Below are 22,902 nucleotides of genomic sequence, written 5' to 3'. Positions count from 1 at the left end.
CTCAAGCCTTCATTCCCTAACACATGAAATTCCCCAGTACCTACATTCCCCTTGCAGGAAAAATCCCAACAAGTGTGTTGGTGCAAAAAATTTAAGCAAGGTTTCCCTGAGGACCAAATAAGTCCTAGTCGAGAAATCTAAATCGCTGAAAAATGACAAGTAGGGTTAGGCAACCAAATTAAAATTCACAGATCTAAATTTTGCTAGTTTTTTTTTTGCTACGAGCTTACCAATATTTAGGGCCTTCTCCTCCTCTCCAACTTCTCCACTAGCCAAATGCACAAATGAATCGAAATTGGAGGGAAAACCTTGTTATAAAGGAAAAATCCACCATTTTTTCGTTGGCTATAACGAACTCTTACTAGATCCATTTGATGGACCGTCAACACCATTGGAAATCTCTTTCTGAGCTCTATAATGGGTATATCTGGGTTTTGGTTGATCTAATACTTCATTTAGAAGCCATTTTTCCCATGAGGTGTCAATTCACCTCTTTTAAAATCAAATTTCTTCCAATTTGTCACTTGTACTCTAACACCACCTTGTGTTTGCACTTGTTGAATCATGTTTATTTTAGTTTTGAGTAACTGCTATTTACTCATGTTTTTAGGGTCTCCTTTGGGCCTATTCCCTATAGAATTTCACATATCAGTAATATCACTTTGTTCATTGCATTTGCCTATCATATTGTGGATATCACCTTAGAAACCCCCACACTTATATAAGTGGATCAACCCATTCATCTCTTGCATTTACCACCTATCGAGTGTTAGAGCCTTCCTCACATGGGCATTCCACCACCATTACCCCTTTGCATTTTGGTGCCCATGTCATTCACTCTCCTTCACTAACGGGGCTTGACACCAAACCAACCACTGAAACGACGAGAGACAGAGGACTTGGTGGATAGATGGGTGTTGAAAGCAGAAATGGGAGCCACATAGAAACTGGGAGAGGACACGTAACCAGGGGAACGGAGCAAAGAAACAAAAGGGAAGAACAGAAGTTTTCAACTAGCCACAAGGGAGCAAGAAGGTCGTGAAGACTGATGAGGATGGGAAATGAATTGGTTGGGGCGGGAATTACAAGGGGTTAAGTTACTCCTAGAAGAGGGGTAGAGAACTAGGACAAGAAAACTGTAGAAGTGACATGGTGGAAAGAAATGCAAGTGCATGGAGAGCTCAAAGGCCTAGTAAATGAAAAAAAATGATGCTTAGGAATAGGAAATGAAAGAGAAAACAATTGAATACCTAAGGAAGATGAGCTAGTGGATGTTATTAGGGAAAGAATGTTGTAGAGGGACGAGACAAGAGAGATGCTATAACCTACTGCCAGTGGAGCACTCCAACCTATGTGCTAAAAGGATGAACCCAGAAATTGAAACAAGAAGCACGTGCTTGCCAACCACATATCCAAATGGAAAGTAGTCAAGTATCATCGTAACCACTAGGAAATATCAACAAGATTCCAATATCCAAAGACAGGGCCTGACCGAGCTTCACCAAGGTGACCCATCCAGAGCCCTTAATGGAGGAGACTCCAAACAAGAGCTGAGGATGTAGACCACAAAGCAAAGTGGTAAACACCATTAAGAAGATAAGTTCACACCAGAAGAGCCATGTTTATAAACAAGTAGATACAATCCAATTCCCACGCGGGGGTGGGACCATCCTGGCATCGCAGTTACGACATGAGATGTCTATTGTGCATGGTCTTGGGATCGAGGATTGTGAGTACTACTCACCTCATGCGATATGTAATGATTAGAGCCAACACTAACTCTATGGTAAGGGAAACGGCCACATTCGTGGACCACTTGGCTAGGAGGGGCAGTGGCATCCCGTCCCTCTTTTTTCCAAAGAAACATCCCATCCAAGATTTTTAAAAAAAGTATATAATAATTAAATAGAATAAATAAAATAAAAAAATGTTAAAAATAAAATATTTAAACTTTATTCATTTATAACAAAATAAATAATATAATAATTAAAAAACAAAAAATAGTTAAAAATAAAACCATTAGACTTTACTCATCTATAATATAATCGTAGTGATAAGCATTTCATTGTGGGTGGATTGGTCTTCTTCCATTGAATAAACGGGCTAGCCCTAACTTGGACTCAACCTAGTCACGCAAAACAACAAAAAAATAAAATAAAAACTAAAAAATAAAACTATTATATACTACAATTTTTTTTTAAACATTAGCTATCAAGTATTCCAAAACTAAAAATTCTTACTTTTAAATGTGAGTCATTGTTCCAGTGATTTGGATATTGTAATTGTTATGTAACACATATTTGAAAATATAAAGATATATATTGTCAAAACAAATAAAAATGGAAACGTTTTAATTTGGAAAGTTAAAAATGGAATGTTGGAATTTTGCCATTCATGAAAGTTATGGTTGTTCCTAAATTTTTATTTTTCAAAATTTAAATCCTATTGAAATAAAAAATAAAAAATAAAAAATTTAATGTACTTAGAACTCTGGGGCCAAACTTGGTCCATCCTTAACATCTAGCAATATTCAACGTCTTAAGGTTTGTTTGCAAACAAAAATGGCCCTGTTTTATGTTAGTATTTGTAGCATCAGATGTGTTCTAGCCACAAAATTTGGTGGAGAGACTAGAATACAAGAGATCTCCAAAACCCATAAATCATTTTGAAAATTCCACCTATAAATGACTTAATTAGATTGTTAACCTATTTTTTAATGTTTCCTAATTCTAAACTTAGGAAAACTGGTTAATTAATCAGAATTAACTAAGTCAAGGTGAGAATTCTCTAGAAACTCACATGGATCGATCCAAAAATGATCTGAGCCATCAATTAAGATTTAATATTGGTTGTTGGAGTCCCAACAGGAAGATATAAGAAGGGATCGATGTGGTGATGGAGAAAACACTTCAGCAGTTCGATTTCATTGGCAGATTGATTTACAGAGAGCAACAACAATTGTCAGATAACCAGAGATCGAAGCAGAGACAGTGAAGGGCGGAGACAATGAGGCTGGAGGAAGATTTCCAGATCCAACGAGTGCATTTGCAGAAAGGCCGAGATTTCTCCAAGAGGTTGTGTAGAGCCTCAAGAAGGCAGTTTGATTCGCTGAGAGGGGAAGACATCTTCAGTTCCAGAGGTCAAGAAGGAGTCCCAGAGTGTCGAAGAAGAATTTTCCCAACCAACAGTAGATAGGAAAACATGAATAGCAGTCAGTTTGGGCAACACGCAGAACCTACGCAGGCCCAGTTGGACAAATTGCTTCTTAGAAGCAGTTCAGTGTCGGAATTGCCCGAAGTGACGGTAATTTCCCCCGAGTATTTTTGCTAGTATTTTTCTCTGCAGGATAGCCAGATTTTGGCTTCCATATTATTGTACTCAGAATTTCTCACTGCTACATAATAATAAAACCCTTAGTTGTTGCACCGGTTTTCCCAAGTTAGGTTTTCTTAAGTGCATTTGTCCAAAAATAACGGTGTCATTTTTATGTGTGTCCTATATTTTCTCAAATTCTAGTACTATTTTCTTCCACAGTATTTATTTGTGAAAATCACAGTGTGAATTATTTGGTATATTGCATAGTAAACTACAAATAAATTAACAATTAGGAAAATAATTTCCAATTGTGATAGATGAAAATTTCACATTGTATCAGAGCATGAGTAATCAGCCAGAGAGATCAAAAGCGAAGGAAAGAATTTTGCTACTCAGAGGGAGCAACATACTGAAATTCTTAGAGGCAATGCAGTGCTCAGACAGACAAGCTGAAATATTGGGGCAAGAAATCAATTTTCAGTTGCAAGGTTGCAGAAAAGTCGAGTTTCCCGAGTTAGTGATTCCAACAGTCAGAAGGAGAAACAATAGATTAGATTTTCACTGAGTAGATTCTTTGGTTGGACTCAGAGGGTTTTGCAGCAGTAGAACCGATGTTGGGTGGAAGAGAAAATCACACACAGTAGAGAGAAAAATTCTCTTAGGTAACTTAGAGTCTCAAAAGTTTGATTTTTTTAGGCAGATTGTTAGTAGCAGCCAATAGATCTGTGCATTCCAGAAGGGAGTGCAAGTAGCAGAGCAGTAGTTAAGCAGATGGAAAGAGGGATTTTTCGACTTGATCAAAGATAGCCACAACAAAGCTTAGAGATCATGTTAAGTTGGATGGAGATTCCAACTATGTCATATGTAAGGCTAAGATGTCTTTCCTTCTAGATGAATATGGCCTGAAAGCCTACATAGATAATGTGGTGCCAGTTCCCTAGGATGTGAATTAGCTCAAAGAATATAGGAAGGAGATGGCAATGGTGAAGCGGCTGATCTTGGATAGAGTCCAAGATTATATAGCCTCACATTTGGCAAACAAAGTTACAACCATAGAAATGTGGGTAGCTCTCTCCATGCTATATCAGAGTTCTTCCGAGTAGCGGAAGATGTTCCTAGAAGAAAAGCTAAGATGCAGAAGGGAGAAGGAAAAGGTCTCTTCTTCACTAGGATTCAGGAGGTCCGAGATCAGCTTGCAGATATTGTGGCAGTGCCTCAACCATCAGAGCTAGTACGGTTGGCACTAAACAATGTCTCGAAGGATTGCCAAGTATTCATCCAAAGTATATTGGGCAGAGACACACTACCTAGATGGGACAAGATGTGGGTCGATTTGTAGCAGGAGGAAATGAAGCAAGCTTTGCTTAAGAGCTCCATCAGTGGCAACAGTAGTAGCGGATCAAAGAGTTTGAAGGAGGAGGAGAATGTGGCCCTAGCATTGAAGGGTCCCATTCAGGGGCACGGGGAGCAGAAGAAGAAGAAAAAGGACCTATCTAATGTCAAGTGCTTCAAGTGTGGTGAGTTTGGCCACTACAGTACCCAATGTCCTCTAGGAAAGAAGGACAAGTAGGAGAAGAAGGACCAAGAAGCAACACACGCTGAGATAGATAGGATATCCTCTAGGTTGGAGGAAGATTTTGCGATGTTCAGAGATATACCTCCAGGAGTGAGGTGGGGTAATTTAGTGTTGTAGCCCCAAAAGGCTATAGATATTGGGCAAGGTCCTTAAGGATTTGTTGGTATCATCCCAAGCCCCTTTTTCCTTCCCAAAAACATATCATTTATCCATACATTTTCATCATACATCCCTCAAAATCCTTGAATATTGATTATTAATCGTTTTATAGTTATTAAATTGCATAGAAATTAATTTAGGGGTTTTATGTTCAAGAATTGGAAGTTTTGATGACATAGTTACAGGAAGTACCTACATCCTGTAATGAGCTTATCGTTTGACATGTGGCGCAGCAGATGAGCTAGAACGAAAGGCAGGGGCGAAAAGCAGAATGTCCAAGCATGGACAAACTCCTATCTCCCAGCCAAATCGAACCTCCTATGTATGCGGTCAACTCAAGTCAAAGCAGGGCACTCTGACAAACAAAAGCAGCTAGAACATCGTTCCATTTTCATTTTAGTTTTTTTGTTCTTTTTGAAACACTTGGCATGGAAACATTTTGAAAAGGCTTATGTGATAAAAGCGGCAACAGCCGAATGTACATTCATTGTATCGATGACATGGCTGTGCGTACGCATATGTAAATACAGTCAGGGTTATGTTTAGAGTTTAGTTGTTGAATTGTTAAATCGTTTTTCTCAGAACAGAGTTTTAAGTTAATACACAGACCTATTCACAGTCACGACGTGTGTATACTTCTTGCGTTGATTTGATAGCTAATCAGTTATAGCCAGTATACCCTTAGGCGCGGACGGGCCCTGCGTTCTTCGATTGGTATACTGTTCATTTGTTTTGTTACATTTCAGTTATCACATGTTCGCACAGTATTTATATTGGATTCGATTTATATAGCATATGGTTTGCATCACAGTACGATTACATAGCTTTCGATTTACACAGTTCATGGTTTGCATAGCAGTTACATAGCTTTTGATTTCAATAGCCTTTGATTTTCATTGCATGTCTATGGTGTGCGCTTATGAATGGTTTATGGTTATGTTGAATGGTCAGCACTAGGATCTGGAAGGGAGTCTTGTAAGGGATTCGATCCCTGTGTGACTTATAGAGACATTATTATAAACTCTGTTTTGTTTCACAGTTCATTTATGTTCTCTTTATATAGTTTGATAGTGTAAATATCTTTGCATGCTGTGTGTGTTTACCAAACAAGGGTTTTCTGGGTGATATCTCTGTAAGGAGGTTAAAATCATTGTTACAGTCATACACAGTACCTAGGTTCATGGTTTGATTTGATAGATGCATCTCATAACAAGCACTGTAATCAAGCATATCAGTAGGGTAATCTAGGTGTGTGAATGATAGGCTACATATTCCGGTCTTCCGTAAAGAAGCCTTGTATCCTACATCCTAATCACTTGGCCAGAGATTTTTTATGTCTATATATTTTAGACCACGCCTCTAAGCTTACGCACCTCGGTCGATATTAAATATAGAGTCTAGTCTAGTACCCTAGCTGGAACCACTACATTTTGGCGCCGTTGCCGGGGAGGCGTACGTAAAGGATTCAAACAAAAAGAAAAAAAATTCAATATACAAAAACCAACAAAAACACAGTTAGAAATCATGCTCATTTATGCCTAGACTTAGGGACAATCAAGGGAGATTTGTAAGAACCCCCCACCATCTCAAAACTAACCCATCATCATCAGGAGCAGACTCTCCAGGGAATACAACACCATCTGAGGAGGATATCCAAACATTGGCAGAAAGATTTTATTTGGGACAACACATTACTCTTGCTGAGAGGGAAACTCTATTTGCACATAAATTATAGCAGCAACCCTTTCCTAAATCTTCTACACAAGGGAAAAGTAGTACCATTACCAAGCAATCTTCCTTTCTCTCTTTTCCACCAAGAGACACCAAGAGACCAATTAGAATGGCTGAGGAGGGATCTGGATCAGTTCCCCATCAAGAGGAGGAGGAATCAACTTTTAAATTCCCTATACAAGAACCACAGGAGGATGAGGAGATCAAAATGAAAAATATACCCCCATCTGTGCTACCCAATTTCTATGGTATGGCTTCAGAGGATCCGGACTCATTCCTATTCGAGTTTGACATTGTATGTCGAACTTATGGCTATACAGATGATGCTCATAGACTCAGATTGTTTCCAGCCACATTAAAGGCAGCAGCCTTGAAATGGTTTATGGGGCTAGGTGAGCATGCCATAGTAGATTGGGATGGCATGAGGAGAATATTTCTGAGGAAATATCAGCCTTATTGCAGATCCAAAGACTCTAAAGATGACATCTTTAGAATGAGTCAGCAGGAGGATGAAACCTTAGAAGAATATCTAGAATGGTTTGTCTATAACTTGCAAAAATCTAAACACCGAACAATGCCTCCTGACCTAGTCCGCACAATATTCTTGAAAGGTATTCGGGAAGAATACATGGATGATCTCAACTTAATGGGCAAAGGTGACATCTCTGCCTTACCCTTTGAAGAAATAGTTGAACTGTGTGAGAAATATTCGAGAAGTAAAGCCAAAATGGGAAAGAGAACTTTGTCATCTAGGGTCACAAAAACTGCCTCTGCTAGTGTCACCCGGGCTGAAATTGGTAATCTTTTAGAAGAGTTCAAAACAGATTTGTTGAGCACTCTAGGAAACCAAATTGATACCTTAAAAGCCAAAAAGAAACAGGAGGAAGAAGACAATATCATGGCTATTTTCTGCCCCAAGTGTCGCAAGAAACATGCATTAAAAGACTGCCCTCTAGACAATATCCAAGTATGTGCTTTCTGTACTGAGCATCATGACATGTTTAACTGTCCTAAAGTTAAAATTTTGCAGAACTGTAACATGGCAACCAGCACAGAGATGGAGAACGTGTACTACATGGGTGCAAAGCGACCATGGCAGCCAAGGCAAGCACCCCAAGGTAAGTTTCCTAATCAAAATATGCAATTTCCTATGAATGATCAGATGTATGCACAAAACTCATGGAATATACCTATGCCATGGCAGCATGGAAACCAACAACAAAATCAATGGAGACCGTCTCAACAGTATTCCCAATCCTACCATCCATATCCTCAATCATACCCACCTTACCCACAGTCATATCAGCAGTACCAACAGCCATATCCATCACACTCACAGCCATATCAGCAGCACCCTCAGCAAGTTGTTTATCAGCCCCAACCCTCTCAACAGACCTTGCCTGCTCCTCCACAAATAAATGTACCACAACTTCAATTTCCAACTAACCCACAACCTCCCAGACCCACACAAATACCTGCTCAAACTGTCCCAAATCCGAACAATAGAGCAGAGAGGCCAGCCTATAATGTAGAGGAAGGAACTTCCTACTCCACACTGCCTTTGCAAAACATTAATCTGAGGTCTGGTAGGGTGCTTCAAAAGGATTCTCCAATAACAGATCAGCAAGAAGAAAACTTGGAAAAAGAAAATGAAATGACAACTCAAACAAAACCAAGCAGTGAAACCAAGGACAAACAGATGCAATCACTGCAACCACCTTTTCCAGACCGTTTGGTTCAAGTAAAACCACCACTGCCTCCACCACAATTTGATTTCTTGGATGAACTTAAAAATGTCTACATAAAAATCCCTTTGCTGCAAGCTATAAAGGACATTCCTATCTACACCAAAGCCATCAAAGACATGTGTCTCAAGAAACCTGCTAGAAAGAGGATTGATCCTCAGACTATTCATGTTTTAGGAAATTTAGCAGGCCTTATGACCAATACCATCTCCATGGAGAAGTATGTTGATCCGGGCATTCCAAAAGTGACCACCATCATTAACAACATACGGATTCCAAACACTTTGATAGATCTAGGAGCCGCAATCAATGTCATGACCCTTGAAACTATGAGAACACTCCAGCGTATGAATTTGCAACATACCACGATTGTTCTTGAACTAGCTGATAGGTCCAAAGTCATTCCTGAGGGGATTTTGGAAGATATCATTGTCTCACTGGACTCTTGGGAGTATCCAGCGGATTTCCTAGTCCTTCAACCCAAATCCAATCTAGGACGACATCCTATCATCCTAGGTAGACCATGGTTAGCGACTGCTGATGCATTTATTGGATGCCGATCAGGTAACATGATTATCTCTAGAGGGACCGAAAGGAAACAACTCACCCTCTATCCATCGGCACAATCACCTGCAGTAACACATAACTTGTGGCTTGATGATAAATTTAATGACAAAGAGGAAGTACAATATGTTTTTAGCATTGACCAGATCTATGATTTCCACGAAGACAATAATGATTTGGTAGAACTATTTCTTTCTCAACCTGATGTATCTGAAAATTTGAGAAATGAACAATATAATGCTGCAGATGTACTTCTGGCTCAAAACTTTCAAGAAACATGTACTATCCACTCCTTGCAATCTACATTTCATGACATCTTTCAAGTTCAATCCATCACCAATACACAGAGTCAAGTCATAGAGATCAGTCCAGGGAAAACTTTGAACATAGGCAACCACCTAGACTCATCTCAACAAGAGAAATTGATTAGACTCTTGACGAAGTACCAAAAAGCCTTCGCTTGGGATTACACTGACATGCATGGGATTCACCCCGACACATGCACTCACCACATCTACACAGATAGCACCATTAAACCGGTGAGGCAACCACAACGAAGAATGAACCCCATGCTCCAAGACATTGTCAGAGAGGAGTTGCAAAAACTCTTGAGAGTCAACTTTATATATCCTATTTCTGACAGTCAGTGGGTATCCCCATTGGTTATTGTGCCCAAGAAAAATGGCAAGTGGTGCATCTGTGTTGATTACAGACAGCTGAACAAAGCAACGCTTAAAGACTACTTCCCACTGCCATTCATTGATCAAGTGTTAGACACCCTAGCCGGCAAATCATCATTTTCCTTTCTTGACGGTTTCAGTGGCTACAACCAGATCCGGATTGCCTCTGAAGACCAAGACAAAACCACCTTCACTTGTCCTTGGGGCACCTATGCCTACAATGTCTTGCCATTTGGACTTTGTAACGCTCCAGCTACATTTCAGCGAGCTGTGTTAGCTATTTTTGCTGATTTGATTCATGATTGTGTCGAAGTGTATATGGATGATTTTTCAGTATATGGCAATTCTTTTGAACACGCATTAGAAAATCTAGAGAGAGTTTTGAAAAGGTGTATTGAAGCTAACCTGTCCCTCAGCAACGAAAAGTGCTTCATGATGTTAAATGAAGGGATAGTGTTGGGCCATTATATCTCTTTTCAAGGCATCCAGGTTGACCCAGCTAAGATCCAGATTATTGCCGATTTGCCTATTCCACAGAATCAGAGAGAGGTAAGAAGTTTTCTTGGGTATGCTAGTTATTACCGCAGATTCATTGAACATTTTAGCAAGATAGCCTTACCTTTGTTTAAACTTCTCGCCAAAGATGTACCTTTCAATTGGACTGCGAACTGCCAACATGCATTTGAACAACTCAAAAAGAAACTATCTACCGCACCAGTCCTGAGGGGGCCTAATTGGAGTTTACCATTTCATATTTTTACCGATGCATCTGACACTGCCATAGGTGCATCCTTAGGCCAAAAAGAAGAATCTTGTACATATGCAATTTATTTCATTAGTAAAAATCTCACACCTGCCGAGCTAAACTATACAGTTACAGAAAAGGAAACACTTGCCATCATTTATGCTGTGAATAAATTCCGACATTACATAACTGGTTATGAAGTCTTTGTACATACTGATCATTCTACCATTCGACATCTCATGAATAAACCAATAACTAGTGGCAGAGTTACCAGATGGTTACTATTGTTACAGGAATTTAACATCACAGTGTTAGATAGACCAGGCAAAGAAAACCAGGTGGCAGATTTTCTGTCTAGACTGCAAAATCCAGGTGAGATTGTTCCTGTTGAGGATTCTTTTCCGGATGAGCATTTATTTGCAATTTCCATAGTAACTCCTTGGTTTGCTGATTTAGCTAATTACTTGTCTACAGGTAGAACACCTCCACATTTCACTGCAAAGGAAAGGAAAAGACTGATAAAACAAAGTGCTAGATATTCATGGCTTAATGGCGATCCCTTTTACACTGGTTTTGATATGATCATTAGGAGATGTGTACGAAATGATGAGGTAATTGACATTTTAAAATATTGCCATGATGAACCATGTGGTGGGCATTTTGCAGCGAAGCAGACAGCCTTCAAAGTTCTTACTCTTGGATACTACTGGCCATCCATTTTCAAGGATGCCAAGAAGTATGTAAAGAGTTGTGACAGCTGCCAAAGAATGGGCAGACCAACAGCTACCGATCAGATGCCCCTTCAGCCCCAAGTTCACTTAGAACCATTTGATAAGTGGGCTCTGGACTTCATAGGACCTATCAACCCAGCCTCTAATGGTAAGAAGTACATCCTAGTATGTACTGATTACGTCACAAAGTGGGCAGAAGCAAAAGCACTGGTAAGAGCAACCGAACACACAGTGGTCAATTTCCTTTTTGAGGAGATCTTTGTGAGGTATGGAGTGCCAAGAGAAATTGTCACTGATCAAGGTACTCAATTCACCTCAAAGCTCATGAAGGACATCACAGACAAGTACCAAATAAAGCATAGGAAAAGTACCCCCTACCATCCACAGGCCAATGGGCAGGTGGAATCAACCAACAAGACTTTGGAGGGGATCATTACCAAAACTGTTGCAATGAACCGAAAAACTGGGAAGAAAAGCTCAAAGAGGCACTCTGGGCTTACCGGATTACTTGGAAAGATACCACCAGATTTACACCATACCAATTGGTGTACGGTAAGGATGTCATGCTTCCTATTGAATTCCAAATTCACACTTTTAAATTAGCTGCAGATTTACTAATTGATTTGGATCAAGCACAAAAAGAGAGAATCCAGCAGTTGAACCAGCTGGATGAGATGAGGCAGCAAGCAGAACAAACCACCACCCTCATGCAACAGCACAGGAAGCAATGGCATGATTCACACATTAAGAAGAAGCACTTCAAGGAAGGTGACTGGGCTCTGCTTTTTGATTCAAAATTCAAGGATCATAAAGCTAAGTTCACCACTCATTGGATGGGTCCCTATGAAATTGTTCAGGCTTATGACAATGGTTCAGTAAAACTCCAAACTATTGATGGCGAAGGTCATTCCTTCACAGTCAACGGTCATCGCCTGAAGCTGTACAACAAGCCCATCAGCAAGCAAGATTTTCTCCATACACTATCTCAGCAAGAAGAGGTTGAGATACTGCAGCCCTCAGCTGCAGTATCACTGCCTTAGTTTCATTTCCTTTCAATTTCAAAATCAAAAAGAAAAATAAAAAGAAAAAAAATAATAATAAAAAAAAAATAATAATAACAATAAAACAAAAACAAAAAAATAATAATGGGTTAGATGTGAAAACCAGTATCTGGCACAATCTAACCCCGAATTCCTACCTGAAAACCAATTTATTGGCGGGTATGAATTCTCTTTCTTTTGTTCATTGTTTCATTTCTCAGTTGAATCATGACTTGAGGACAAATCAAACCTTAAGTCGGGGAGAGATGTTGGTATCATCCCAAGCCCCTTTTTCCTTCCCAAAAACATATCATTTATGCATACATTTTCATCATACATCCCTCAAAATCCTTGAATATTGATTATTAATCGTTTTATAGTTATTAAATTGCATAGAAATTAATTTAGGGGTTTTATGTTCAAGAATTGGAAGTTTTGATGACATAGTTACAGGAAGTACCTACATCCTGTAATGAGCTTATCGTTTGACATGTGGCGCAGCAGATGAGCTAGAACGAAAGGCAGGGGCGAAAAGCAGAATGTCCAAGCATGGACAAACTCCTATCTCCCAGCCAAATCGAACCTCCTATGTATGCGGTCAACTCAAGTCAAAGCAAGGCACTCTGACAGACAAAAGCAGCAACAGCATCGTTCCATTTTCATTTTAGTTTTTTTGTTCTTTTTGAAACACTTGGCATGGAAACATTTTGAAAAGGCTTATGTGATAAAAGCGGCAACAGCCGAATGTACATTCATTGTATCGATGACATGGTTGTGCGTACGCATATGTAAATACAGTCAGGGTTATGTTTAGAGTTTAGTTGTTGAATTGTTAAATCGTTTTTCTCAAAACAGAGTTTTAAGTTAATACACAGACCTATTCACAGTCACGACGTGTGTATACTTCTTGCGTTGATTTGATAGCTGATCAGTTATAGCCAGTATACCCTTAGGCGCGGACAGGCCCTGCGTTCTTCGATTGGTATACTGTTCATTTGTTTTGTTACATTTCAGTTATCACATGTTCGCACAGTATTTATATTGGATTCGATTTATATAGCATATGGTTTGCATCACAGTACAATTACATAGCTTTCGATTTACACAGTTCATGGTTTGCATAGCAGTTACATAGCTTTTGATTTCAATAGCCTTTGATTTTCATTGCATGTCTATGGTGTGCGCTTATGAATGGTTTATGGTTATGTTGAATGGTCAGCACTAGGATCTGGAAGGGAGTCTTGTAAGGGATTCGATCCCTGTGTGACTTATAGAGACATTATTATAAACTCTGTTTTGTTTCACAGTTCATTTATGTTCTCTTTATATAGTTTGATAGTGTAAATATCTTTGCATGCTGTGTGTGTTTACCAAACAAGGGTTTTCTGGGTGATATCTCTGTAAGGAGGTTAAAATCATTGTTACAGTCATACACAGTACCTAGGTTCATGGTTTGATTTGATAGATGCATCTCATAACAAGCACTGTAATCAAGCATATCAGTAGGGTAATCTAGGTGTGTGAATGATAGGCTACATATTCCGGTCTTCCGTAAAGAAGCCTTGTATCCTACATCCTAATCACTTGGCCAGAGATTCTTTATGTCTATATATTTTAGACCACGCCTCTAAGCTTACGCACCTCGGTCGATATTAAATATAGAGTCTAATCTAGTACCCTAGCTGGAACCACTACAGGATTTCACCTCATGGATCATTACCTAGCTACGGGGGGCCCACAGTATTTAGTAGCAGGATGGATCAGTGGCAATTGATGCAATTGGTACCAAAGTGACAATTGCAGATTAGTATCAGTCAGCTGCGGAGGAGAGCAGTGCAATGCTAACAACAAAGAAGGTGGCTCAATGTAGAGTTAGCAGCAACGCACATTCTTCAGTGACAGTGCAGACGCTAGTAACAATCAATACTTAAGAGACAGATACATCATACTGAACACGGATGACTCGGTATTTTGGATGCTTCTCAGCTGCAATAGTTGCAGTTGCAACAACAACGTATGAGAGGGGGTTGCAGTGCAGATGTAGACTTGGCATCAATATAGCAATGTCAGCAACAACACAGATGTAGCATTAGAGTTGCCAGTAGTTGGTGGACAAGTGCAGCCAGACATCGACAACATGATATGAGGTGATATATAAATAGGGTGTTGTGGCAAGATGTGCAACACTAGAGAGAACATGGTCCTCGCTAAGAGGGAGTGTTATTTTCTGTAGCATCAAATGTTTTCTAGCCATGAAATTTGGTGGATAGGTTAGAATACATGATATCTCCAAAACCCATAAATCGTTTCTGGAAATTCCACCTAGAAATGATTTAATTAAATTATTAACCTAATTTTTAATGTTTCCTAAGTCTAAACTTAGGAAAACTGGTTAATCAATCATAATTAATTAAGTCAAGATGAGAATTCTCTAGAAACTCACACAAATCAATCCAAAAATGATCTGAGCCATTGATTAAGATTTAATCTTGGTTGTTGAAGACCCAACAAGAAGATATAAGAAGGGATCGATGTGGTGAAGGAGAAAACACTTCAGCAATTCGATTTCATTCGCAGATCAATTTCAAGAGAGTAGCAACAGTTGCCGAAGAGCCAAAGATTGAATTAGAGATAGTGAGGAGTAAAGACTATGAGGCTGGAGGAATATTTTTAGATCCAGTGAGTGCGTTTGCAGAGAGGTCGAGATTTCTCTAGGAGGTAGCGCAAAGCCTCAAAAAGGCAGTTCAATTAGTTGAGAGGGGAAGATGTCTTCAGTTCCAAAGGTCGCAAAGGAGTCTCAGAGTGTCAGAGAAGAACTTTCCTAGCCAGCAGTAGGTGGGATGGCTTGAATAGCAGTCAGTTTGGGCAGCACATAGAGCAAGAAGCTTCAAAATGATGTAGTGCCTGTGCATACCCAGTTGGACGCCTTGCTTTTCGGAAGCAGTTCAATGCTAGAATTTCTCGGAGTGGGGGTAATTTCCCTCTAGTATTTTTACCAGTATTTTTCTCTGCATGATAACCAAATTTCGGCATTCAGATTATTGTAATCAGAATTTCTCTGCATAATAATAAAAAACCCTCGGTTTTTGCATTGGTTTTCCCAAGTTGGTTTTTTCCAGGGACATTTTTCCAAAAATAATGGTGTCAATTTTATGTGTGTGTGTGTGTGTTATATTATATCATACTACAGTGTTATTTTCTTCCGCAGTATTTATTTTTGAAAATCACAGTGTGAATATTTGATATTTGCCATAGCAAACTGCAAATAAATTATTAAATAAATTAACAATTAGTAAAATAATTACCATTTGTTGTGATAGATGAATTTTTCACATGGTATTAGAGCGTGAGTGATCAACCGGGAAGCTCAAAAGCGAAGGAAAGAATTTTGCTGCTCAGAGGGAGCAGCAGGCCAAAATTCTTAGAGGCAACGTAGTGCTCAGACCGACAAGCCGAATTGTTGGGGCGGGAATTTGATTTTTAGTTGTAGGGTTGTAGAAAAATCGAGTTGCCCAATTTAGTGATTCCAACAGTCAGAGGGAGCAGCAATAGCTCATATTTTCACTGAGAAGATTCCTTGGTTGAACTCAGAGGGTTTTGCAACAGCAGAACCAACATTGGGTGGAAGACAAAATCACACACATCAGAAGAAAAAATTCTCTTAGGTAACTTCGAGTCTCAAAACTTTGATTTTTTCAGGCAGATTGGCAGTAGCAGTTAGCAAATCTGTTCATTCCAGAAGGGTGTGCGAGTAGCAAAGCAGTAGCTAAGGAGAGGGAAAGAGGGAGTTTTTGACTTGATCAAAGATGGACACAAGAGAGCTTAGAGATCATGATAGGTTGGATGGCGCTTCTAATTATGTCATTTGTAAGGCTAAGATGTCCTTCCTTCTAGATGAATATGGCCTGAAAGCCTACATAGATAATGTGGTGGAAGTTCCCCAGGATGTGAATCAGCTCAAAGAATACATGAAGGAGATGGCGAGGGCGAAGCAATTGATGTTGGATGGAGTCCGAGATTATATGCCTCACATTTGGCAGACAAAGGTACATCCAGAGAAATGTGGGTAGCTCTCTCCATGTTATATCATAGTTCTTCCGAGAAGCAGAAGATGTTCATGGAAAAAAAGCTAAGATGTAGAAGGGAGAAGGCATAGATCCCTTCCTCACTAGAATTCAAGAGGTTCAAGATCATCTTGCAACTATTGGGGCAACGCCTCAACCACCAGAGTCGGTACGGTTGGCACTAAATAGTGTCTCAAAGGATTGGCAAGCCTTCGTCCAAAGTATATTAGGCAGAGACACACTATCTAGATGTGACAAGATGTGGATCGATTTGCACCAGGAGGAAATGAGGCGAGTTTTTCTTAAGATCTTCGTCAGTGGTAGTAGTAGCATTGGATCGAAGGGTGGGAAGGAGGAGGAGAATGTGTCCCTAGCATCAAAGGGTCCCATTCAAGGGCATGGGGAGCAAAAGAAGAAGATAAAGGACCTATCTAAGGTCAAGTGCTTCAGGTGTGGTCAGTAAAAAGAAGGACAAGTAGGAGAAGCAGGACCAATCAATAACACATGCTGAGATAGATGGGCTATCCTCCAGGTTGGAGAAATATTTTGAGATGTTCGCACATATACCTCCAGGAATGAGGTGGGGTGATTTGGTGTTGTGGCCCAAGAGAGCTACAGAGATTAGGCAGGTTCTCTAAGGAGTTCACCTCATGGATCATTACCTAGCTACGGAGGGGCCCACAATATTCAGTAGCAGGATGGATCAGTGGAAGTTGATGTAGTCGGTACCAGAGTGACAGGTGCAGACTAGTAGTAGTCAGATGTTGAAGAGCGCAGTGCAGTGTCAACAACAGAGTAGGTCGCTCAGTGCAGAGTTAGCATCAACGCAGATTCTTCAGTGACAGTGCAGAGGCTAGTAACAGTCAAGACTCGGGAGACAGATGCATCATACTGAACACAGATGATTCAGTATTTTGGATGCTTCTAAGTTGTAGTTGCAGAAACAACAAATGAGAGCGGGTTGTAGTCCAGATGCAGAGTTGGAAGTAGTATAGCAGTGTTAGCAACACCACAGATGCAACATCAAAGTTGCGTAGTAATTGGTGGGTAGTAGCAGCCAGACATCAAAAGCATGATAGGAGGTGATACAGAGACAGGGTGTTGTGGTAGGATGTATAGCACTAGAGAGAACATAGTCCTCGCTAAGAGGGAGTGTTATTTTATGTAGCATCGAATGTGTTCTAGCCACGAAATTTGGTGGAGAGGATAGAATACATGAGATCTCCAGAACCTAGAAATTGTTTCTGGAAATTCAACCTAGAAATGACTAAATTAGATTATTAACCTAATTTTTAATGTTTCCTATGTCTAAACTTAGGAAAATTGGTTAATTAATCATAATTAATTAATTCAATATGAGAATTCTCTGGAAACTCACACGGGTCAATCTAAAAATTATCTTAGCCATTGATTAAGATTTAGTCTTGGTTGGTTGAGTCCCAACAAGAAGATATAGGAAGGGGTCTATGTGGTGAAAGAGTAAACACTTCAGCAATTTGATTTCATTGGCAGATCGATTTCCAAAGAGCATCAACAGTTACCGAAGAGCCAAAGATTGAAGCAGAGATAGTGAGGAGCAGAAACAGTGAGGCTAGAGGACGATTTCCAAATCTAGCGAGTGCATTTGCATAGAGGTCGAGATTTCAGTGCAAAGCCTTAAGAAGGCAGTTTGATTTGCTGAGAGGGGAAGACGTCTTCATTTCCAAAGGTCAAGAAGGAGTCTCGAAGAAGAATTTTCCTAGCCAACAGTAGGCAAGATTGCTTGAATAGTAGTAAGTTGGGGCAGCACACAGAGCAGACAGCTTCAGAGTCACATAGTGCCTGCGTAGGCCCAGTTGGACGGCTTGCTTTTCAGAAGTAGTCTAGTGTCAGAATTTCCAGAGTGAGGGTAATTTCCCTCTAGTAATTTTACCAGTATTTTCTCTGTAGGATAGCCATATTTCGACATCTAGATTATTGTACTCAGAATTTCTCACTGTTACATAATAATAAAACCCTCATTTGTTGCACCGGTTTTCCCAAGTTGGGTTTTTGTGAGGCCATTTGTCCAAAAATAAGTGTCATTTTTATGTGTGTGTGTGTGCTAGATTTTCTCAGATTCCAGCATTATTTTCTTCCGCGATATTTATTTGTGAAAATCATAGTGTGAATTATTTAGTATTTTCCATAGCAAAATGTAAAAAAATTATCAAATAAATTAACAATTATGAAAGCAATTTCCAGTGGTTGTGATAGATGAATTTTTCACATGGTATTAGAGCATGAGTGATCAACCGAGAAGCTCAGTAGCGAGGGAAATAATTTTTCTTCTCAGAGGTAGCAGTAGGCTAAAATCCTTAGAGGCAGCGTAGTGCTCAGATAGACAGGCCAAATTGTTGGGGAAGGAATTCGATTTTCAGTTGCAGGGTTATAGAAAAGTCAAGCTGCCCGGGTTAGTGATTCTAGTAGTCAGAGGGAGCAGCAACATCACAGATTTTCACTAAGGAAATTCCTTGGTTGGACGTAGAGGGTTTTGCAGCAGCATAACCATTATCGGATGGAAGAGAGAAGCACACACAACAGAGGGAAAATTTCTCTCAGGGAACTTCGTGTCTCAAAAGTTCAATTTTTCAGGAAGATTGATAGTAGCAACTAGTATATTTGTGCATTCTAAAAGGGAGTGCGAGTAACAGAGTAGCTGCCAAGAAGAGGTAGTTTTTGACTTGATCATAGATGGCCACATCAGGGCTAAGAGATCAGGATAGGTTGGATCGAGCTTCAAACTATGTCATCTGGAAGGCTAGGATGTCCTTCCTTCTAGATGAATATGGCATGAAAGCCTACAAAGATAATGTGGTGGTAGTTCCCCAGGAAACAGATCAGCTCAAAGAATACAAGAAGGAGAGGGCGAGGGCGAAGGGGTTGACCTTGGATGGAGTCTGAGATTATATATCCTCACATTTGGCATATAAAGGTACAGTTAGAGAAATTTGGGTGGCTCTCTCCACACTATATCAAAGTTCTTTCAAGCAATGGAAGATGTTCCTGGAAGAAAAGCTAAGATGCATCAAGATGCAGAAGGGAGAAGGCATAAATCCCTTCCTCACCATTATTCAAGAGGTCCAAGATAATCTTGCAGTTTTTGGGGCAGCGCCTCAACCATCATAGCTAGTACAGTTGGCACTAAACAATGTCTCAAAGGATTGGCAAGTCTTCGTCCAAAGTATATTGGGCAGAGACACACTACCTAGATGGGACAGGATGTGGGCCAATTTGCAGCAGGAGGAAATGAGATGAGCTCTGCTTAAGACCTCCATCAGCGGCAGCAGTAGCAGCAAATTGAAGGGTGTGGAGGAGGAGGATAATGTGACCCTAGCATCGAAGGGTCCCAGTCAGCGGCAGGGAGAGAAGAAGAAGAAGAAGAAGAAGAAGAAGGATCTATCTAAGGTCAAGTGCTTCAAGTGTGGTGAATTTGGCCACTACAGAACTCAGTGTCCTCTCTAGAATAAGGACAAGTAGGAGAAGTAGGGCCAGGCAGCAACACATGCTGAGATAGATAGGTTATCCTCCAAGTTGGAGGAAGATTTTGTGATGTTTGCAAATATACCTCCAGGAGTGAGGTGGGGTGATTTGGTGTTGTAGACCCAAAGAGCTATAGAGATTGGGCAGGGTCCTTGTGGAGTTCACCTCCTGGATCATTACCTAGCTACTAGGGACCCACAATATTCAGTAGTTGGATGGATTAGTGGTAGTTGATGCAGTCGGTACCAGAGTGACAAATGTAGACTAGTAACAGTGAGACGCTGAGGAGCGCAGTGCAGTGTTAACATCAAAGTAGGTGGCTCAATGCAGGTTTAGCAGCAGCATAGATTCTTCAGTGACAGTGCAGAGGCTAGTAGCAGCCAAGACTCAGGAGACAAATGCATCATACTAAACACATATTATTCAGTATTTTGGATGCTTCTCAGTTGTAGTTGAAACAACAACATATGAGAGGATGTTGCAGTGCAAATGCAGAGTTGGAAGCAATATAACAGTGTCAGCAACTACATAGATGTAGCATCAAAGTTGCGCAGTAGTTGGTGGGCAGTAGCATCCATACATCAGTGGCATGATAAGAGATGATAGAGAAACAAGGTGTTTTGCAGGATGTGCAGCATTAGAGAGAACATAGTCCTAGCTAAGAGGGAGTGTTAGTTTTTGTAGCATCAAATGTGTTCTAGACACAAAATTTGGTGGAGAGGCTAGATTACATGAGATCTCCAAAAATCGAAAATTGTTTCTAGAAATTCCACCTAGAAATGACTTAATTATATTATTAACCTATTTATTTAATGTTTCCTAAGTCTAAACTTAGGAAAATTGGTTAATTAATCAAAATTAATTAAGTCAAGGTGAGTATTCTCTAGAAACTCACACGGATCGATCCAAAAATGATCCGAGTCATCGATTAAGATTTAATCTTGGCCGTTGGAGTCCTAACAAGAAGATATAAGAAGGGATTCGATGTGGTGAAGGTGAAAACACTTCAACAGTTCGATTTCATTGGCAGATGGATTTCTAGAGAGCAGTAGCAATTTTCGAAGAGCCAAAGGTCGAAGCAGAGATAGTGAGGATCATAGGCAGTGAGGTTGGAGGAAGATTTCTAGTTCCAACAAGTGCATTTGCAGAGAGGTTGAGATTTCTCCAGGAGGTTGTGTAGAGGTAGCGCAGAGCCTCAAGAAGGCAATTTGATTTGCTAAGAGGGGAAGACGTCTTCTGTTCCAAAGGTCAAGAAGGAGTCTCCGAGTGTCAGAGAAGAATTTTCCCAACCAACAGTAGGTAGGATGGCTTGAATAGCAATCAATTTGGGCAACACGCAGAGCAAGCAACTTCAGAGTGACACAGAGCCTACGCAAGCCTAGTTGGACGACTTGCTTTTCAGAAGCAGTTCAATGTCGGAATTGCCCAGAGTGAGGGTAATTTCCCTCTAGTATTTTTTCCAGTATTTTTCTCTGCAGGATAGCTAGATTTTGGCATCCATATTATTGTACTCAAAATTTCTCATTGTTGCATAATAATAAAACCCTCAGTTGTTGCACCGGTTTTCCCAAGTTGGGTTTTTTCTGGGGACATTTGTCCAAAAATAACAGTGTCATTGTTATGTGTGTGTGCTAGATTTTCTCAAATTCTAGTGCTATTTTCTTCCGTATTATTTATTTGTGAAAATCACAATGTGAATTATTAGGCATTTTCCACAACAAATTGCAAATAAATTAACAATTAGGAAAACAATTTCCAGTTGTTGTGATAGATGAAATTTTCACATTTTCAAGCGAAGACTCAGGTTCTCAACTGTGAAAATAAATGCATCAATTCACTAAGCTCATCAATTTCTCAAATAAGAATAAAACTTAATTTGATTTTCATGGTAGAATCTTTAGCTGCGGAAAATAGTTTTAGAAACTCATTATGGCCCCAATTTTCCATCATGAATTAAACCCCAAAATCCTCCATAGGGACATCTAAGGGTGAAAAATCTTGTAAAGTTAGTGTCCTACTACTATATAGATCATCAAGAACAAAGTACCAAAATTTTGAAGTCTCTTGGTCGTCATTGTCACAGTGCACTTTCGAACTTGAGGATGAGAACATTGAATGTTCAAAAAGCAACGTGAATTCTATTGAAGAATTTTGGGAACTTAGAGCTAGAGTGATTCTTCTTAGCATGATAACAATTTGTGAAGTGCTTTTACAATTTATCTTAGTGTGTGTGTTTGATTCATCAAATTTCTACTAAAACAAAGAGATAAGAACACAAGAAGTGGCATTCTGCTAGGGCCAAAACCTCTCCCTGTTGGAGAGGAAAACCCGCACATAATTCTTCTTATATAGATTCTCATTGACGAAAACCAAGACCATGACCCTTGACTGACTGAGCCACTCCAAGACCAAGACATCAATCCTCTTCTTCATATTGTTGAAATCATCATCATAATTGTGCCTTTTTTGAGATCATCACTGTGTATGCACCATCGAGATCTTCACTATTTTCACCATAGCTACCCCTTTATTTAGATTATATCTTTGAGACAGAGTCACTATTGAGATCATCATTGTGCTTAAGGTTGTGACCGTAGAGAGTAGCACCAAGATCCTTGTCTTTAGACTTATGTCGAGAATGTAATCATTATAATAGTTCTTATCTGAGATCACAACGATATTTTTGAAGACTTCTCCTTATGTGAACAGACATAGTTATGTACCCATCCAAGTTCCATCTCTTTGAACTTAACTGAGATCTTCAGAGTAGAATGCAAAGGTATTATTATACCTTATCACCGAAATCATGTTCCAGATTATCCCATCCGAGAATATACTTATTTGTATGCGAAGTTACAAACCTGGTTCTTATCTGAGTTGCTTTAGAAGAATGCGAGATGATGTTCCTCCTATATATGGTGACCCTAGGTGGGTATATATAGTGGTCATGCCTACATAATGAGCCGACATAACCAAGTGATCTGTTGTGTCCTTTTAGCTAGCCGACATGACTTCATTTTAAGTTATTTTTGCTTCGCAACGTGACAGATT

This window comes from Pinus tabuliformis, chromosome 4_1 (assembly GCF_031772625.1).
Source record: "Pinus tabuliformis cultivar Carrire ecotype Pingquan chromosome 4_1, CPIR1, whole genome shotgun sequence".
Taxonomy (NCBI): domain Eukaryota; kingdom Viridiplantae; phylum Streptophyta; class Pinopsida; order Pinales; family Pinaceae; genus Pinus; species Pinus tabuliformis.
This window is presented reverse-complemented; position numbering follows the sequence as displayed.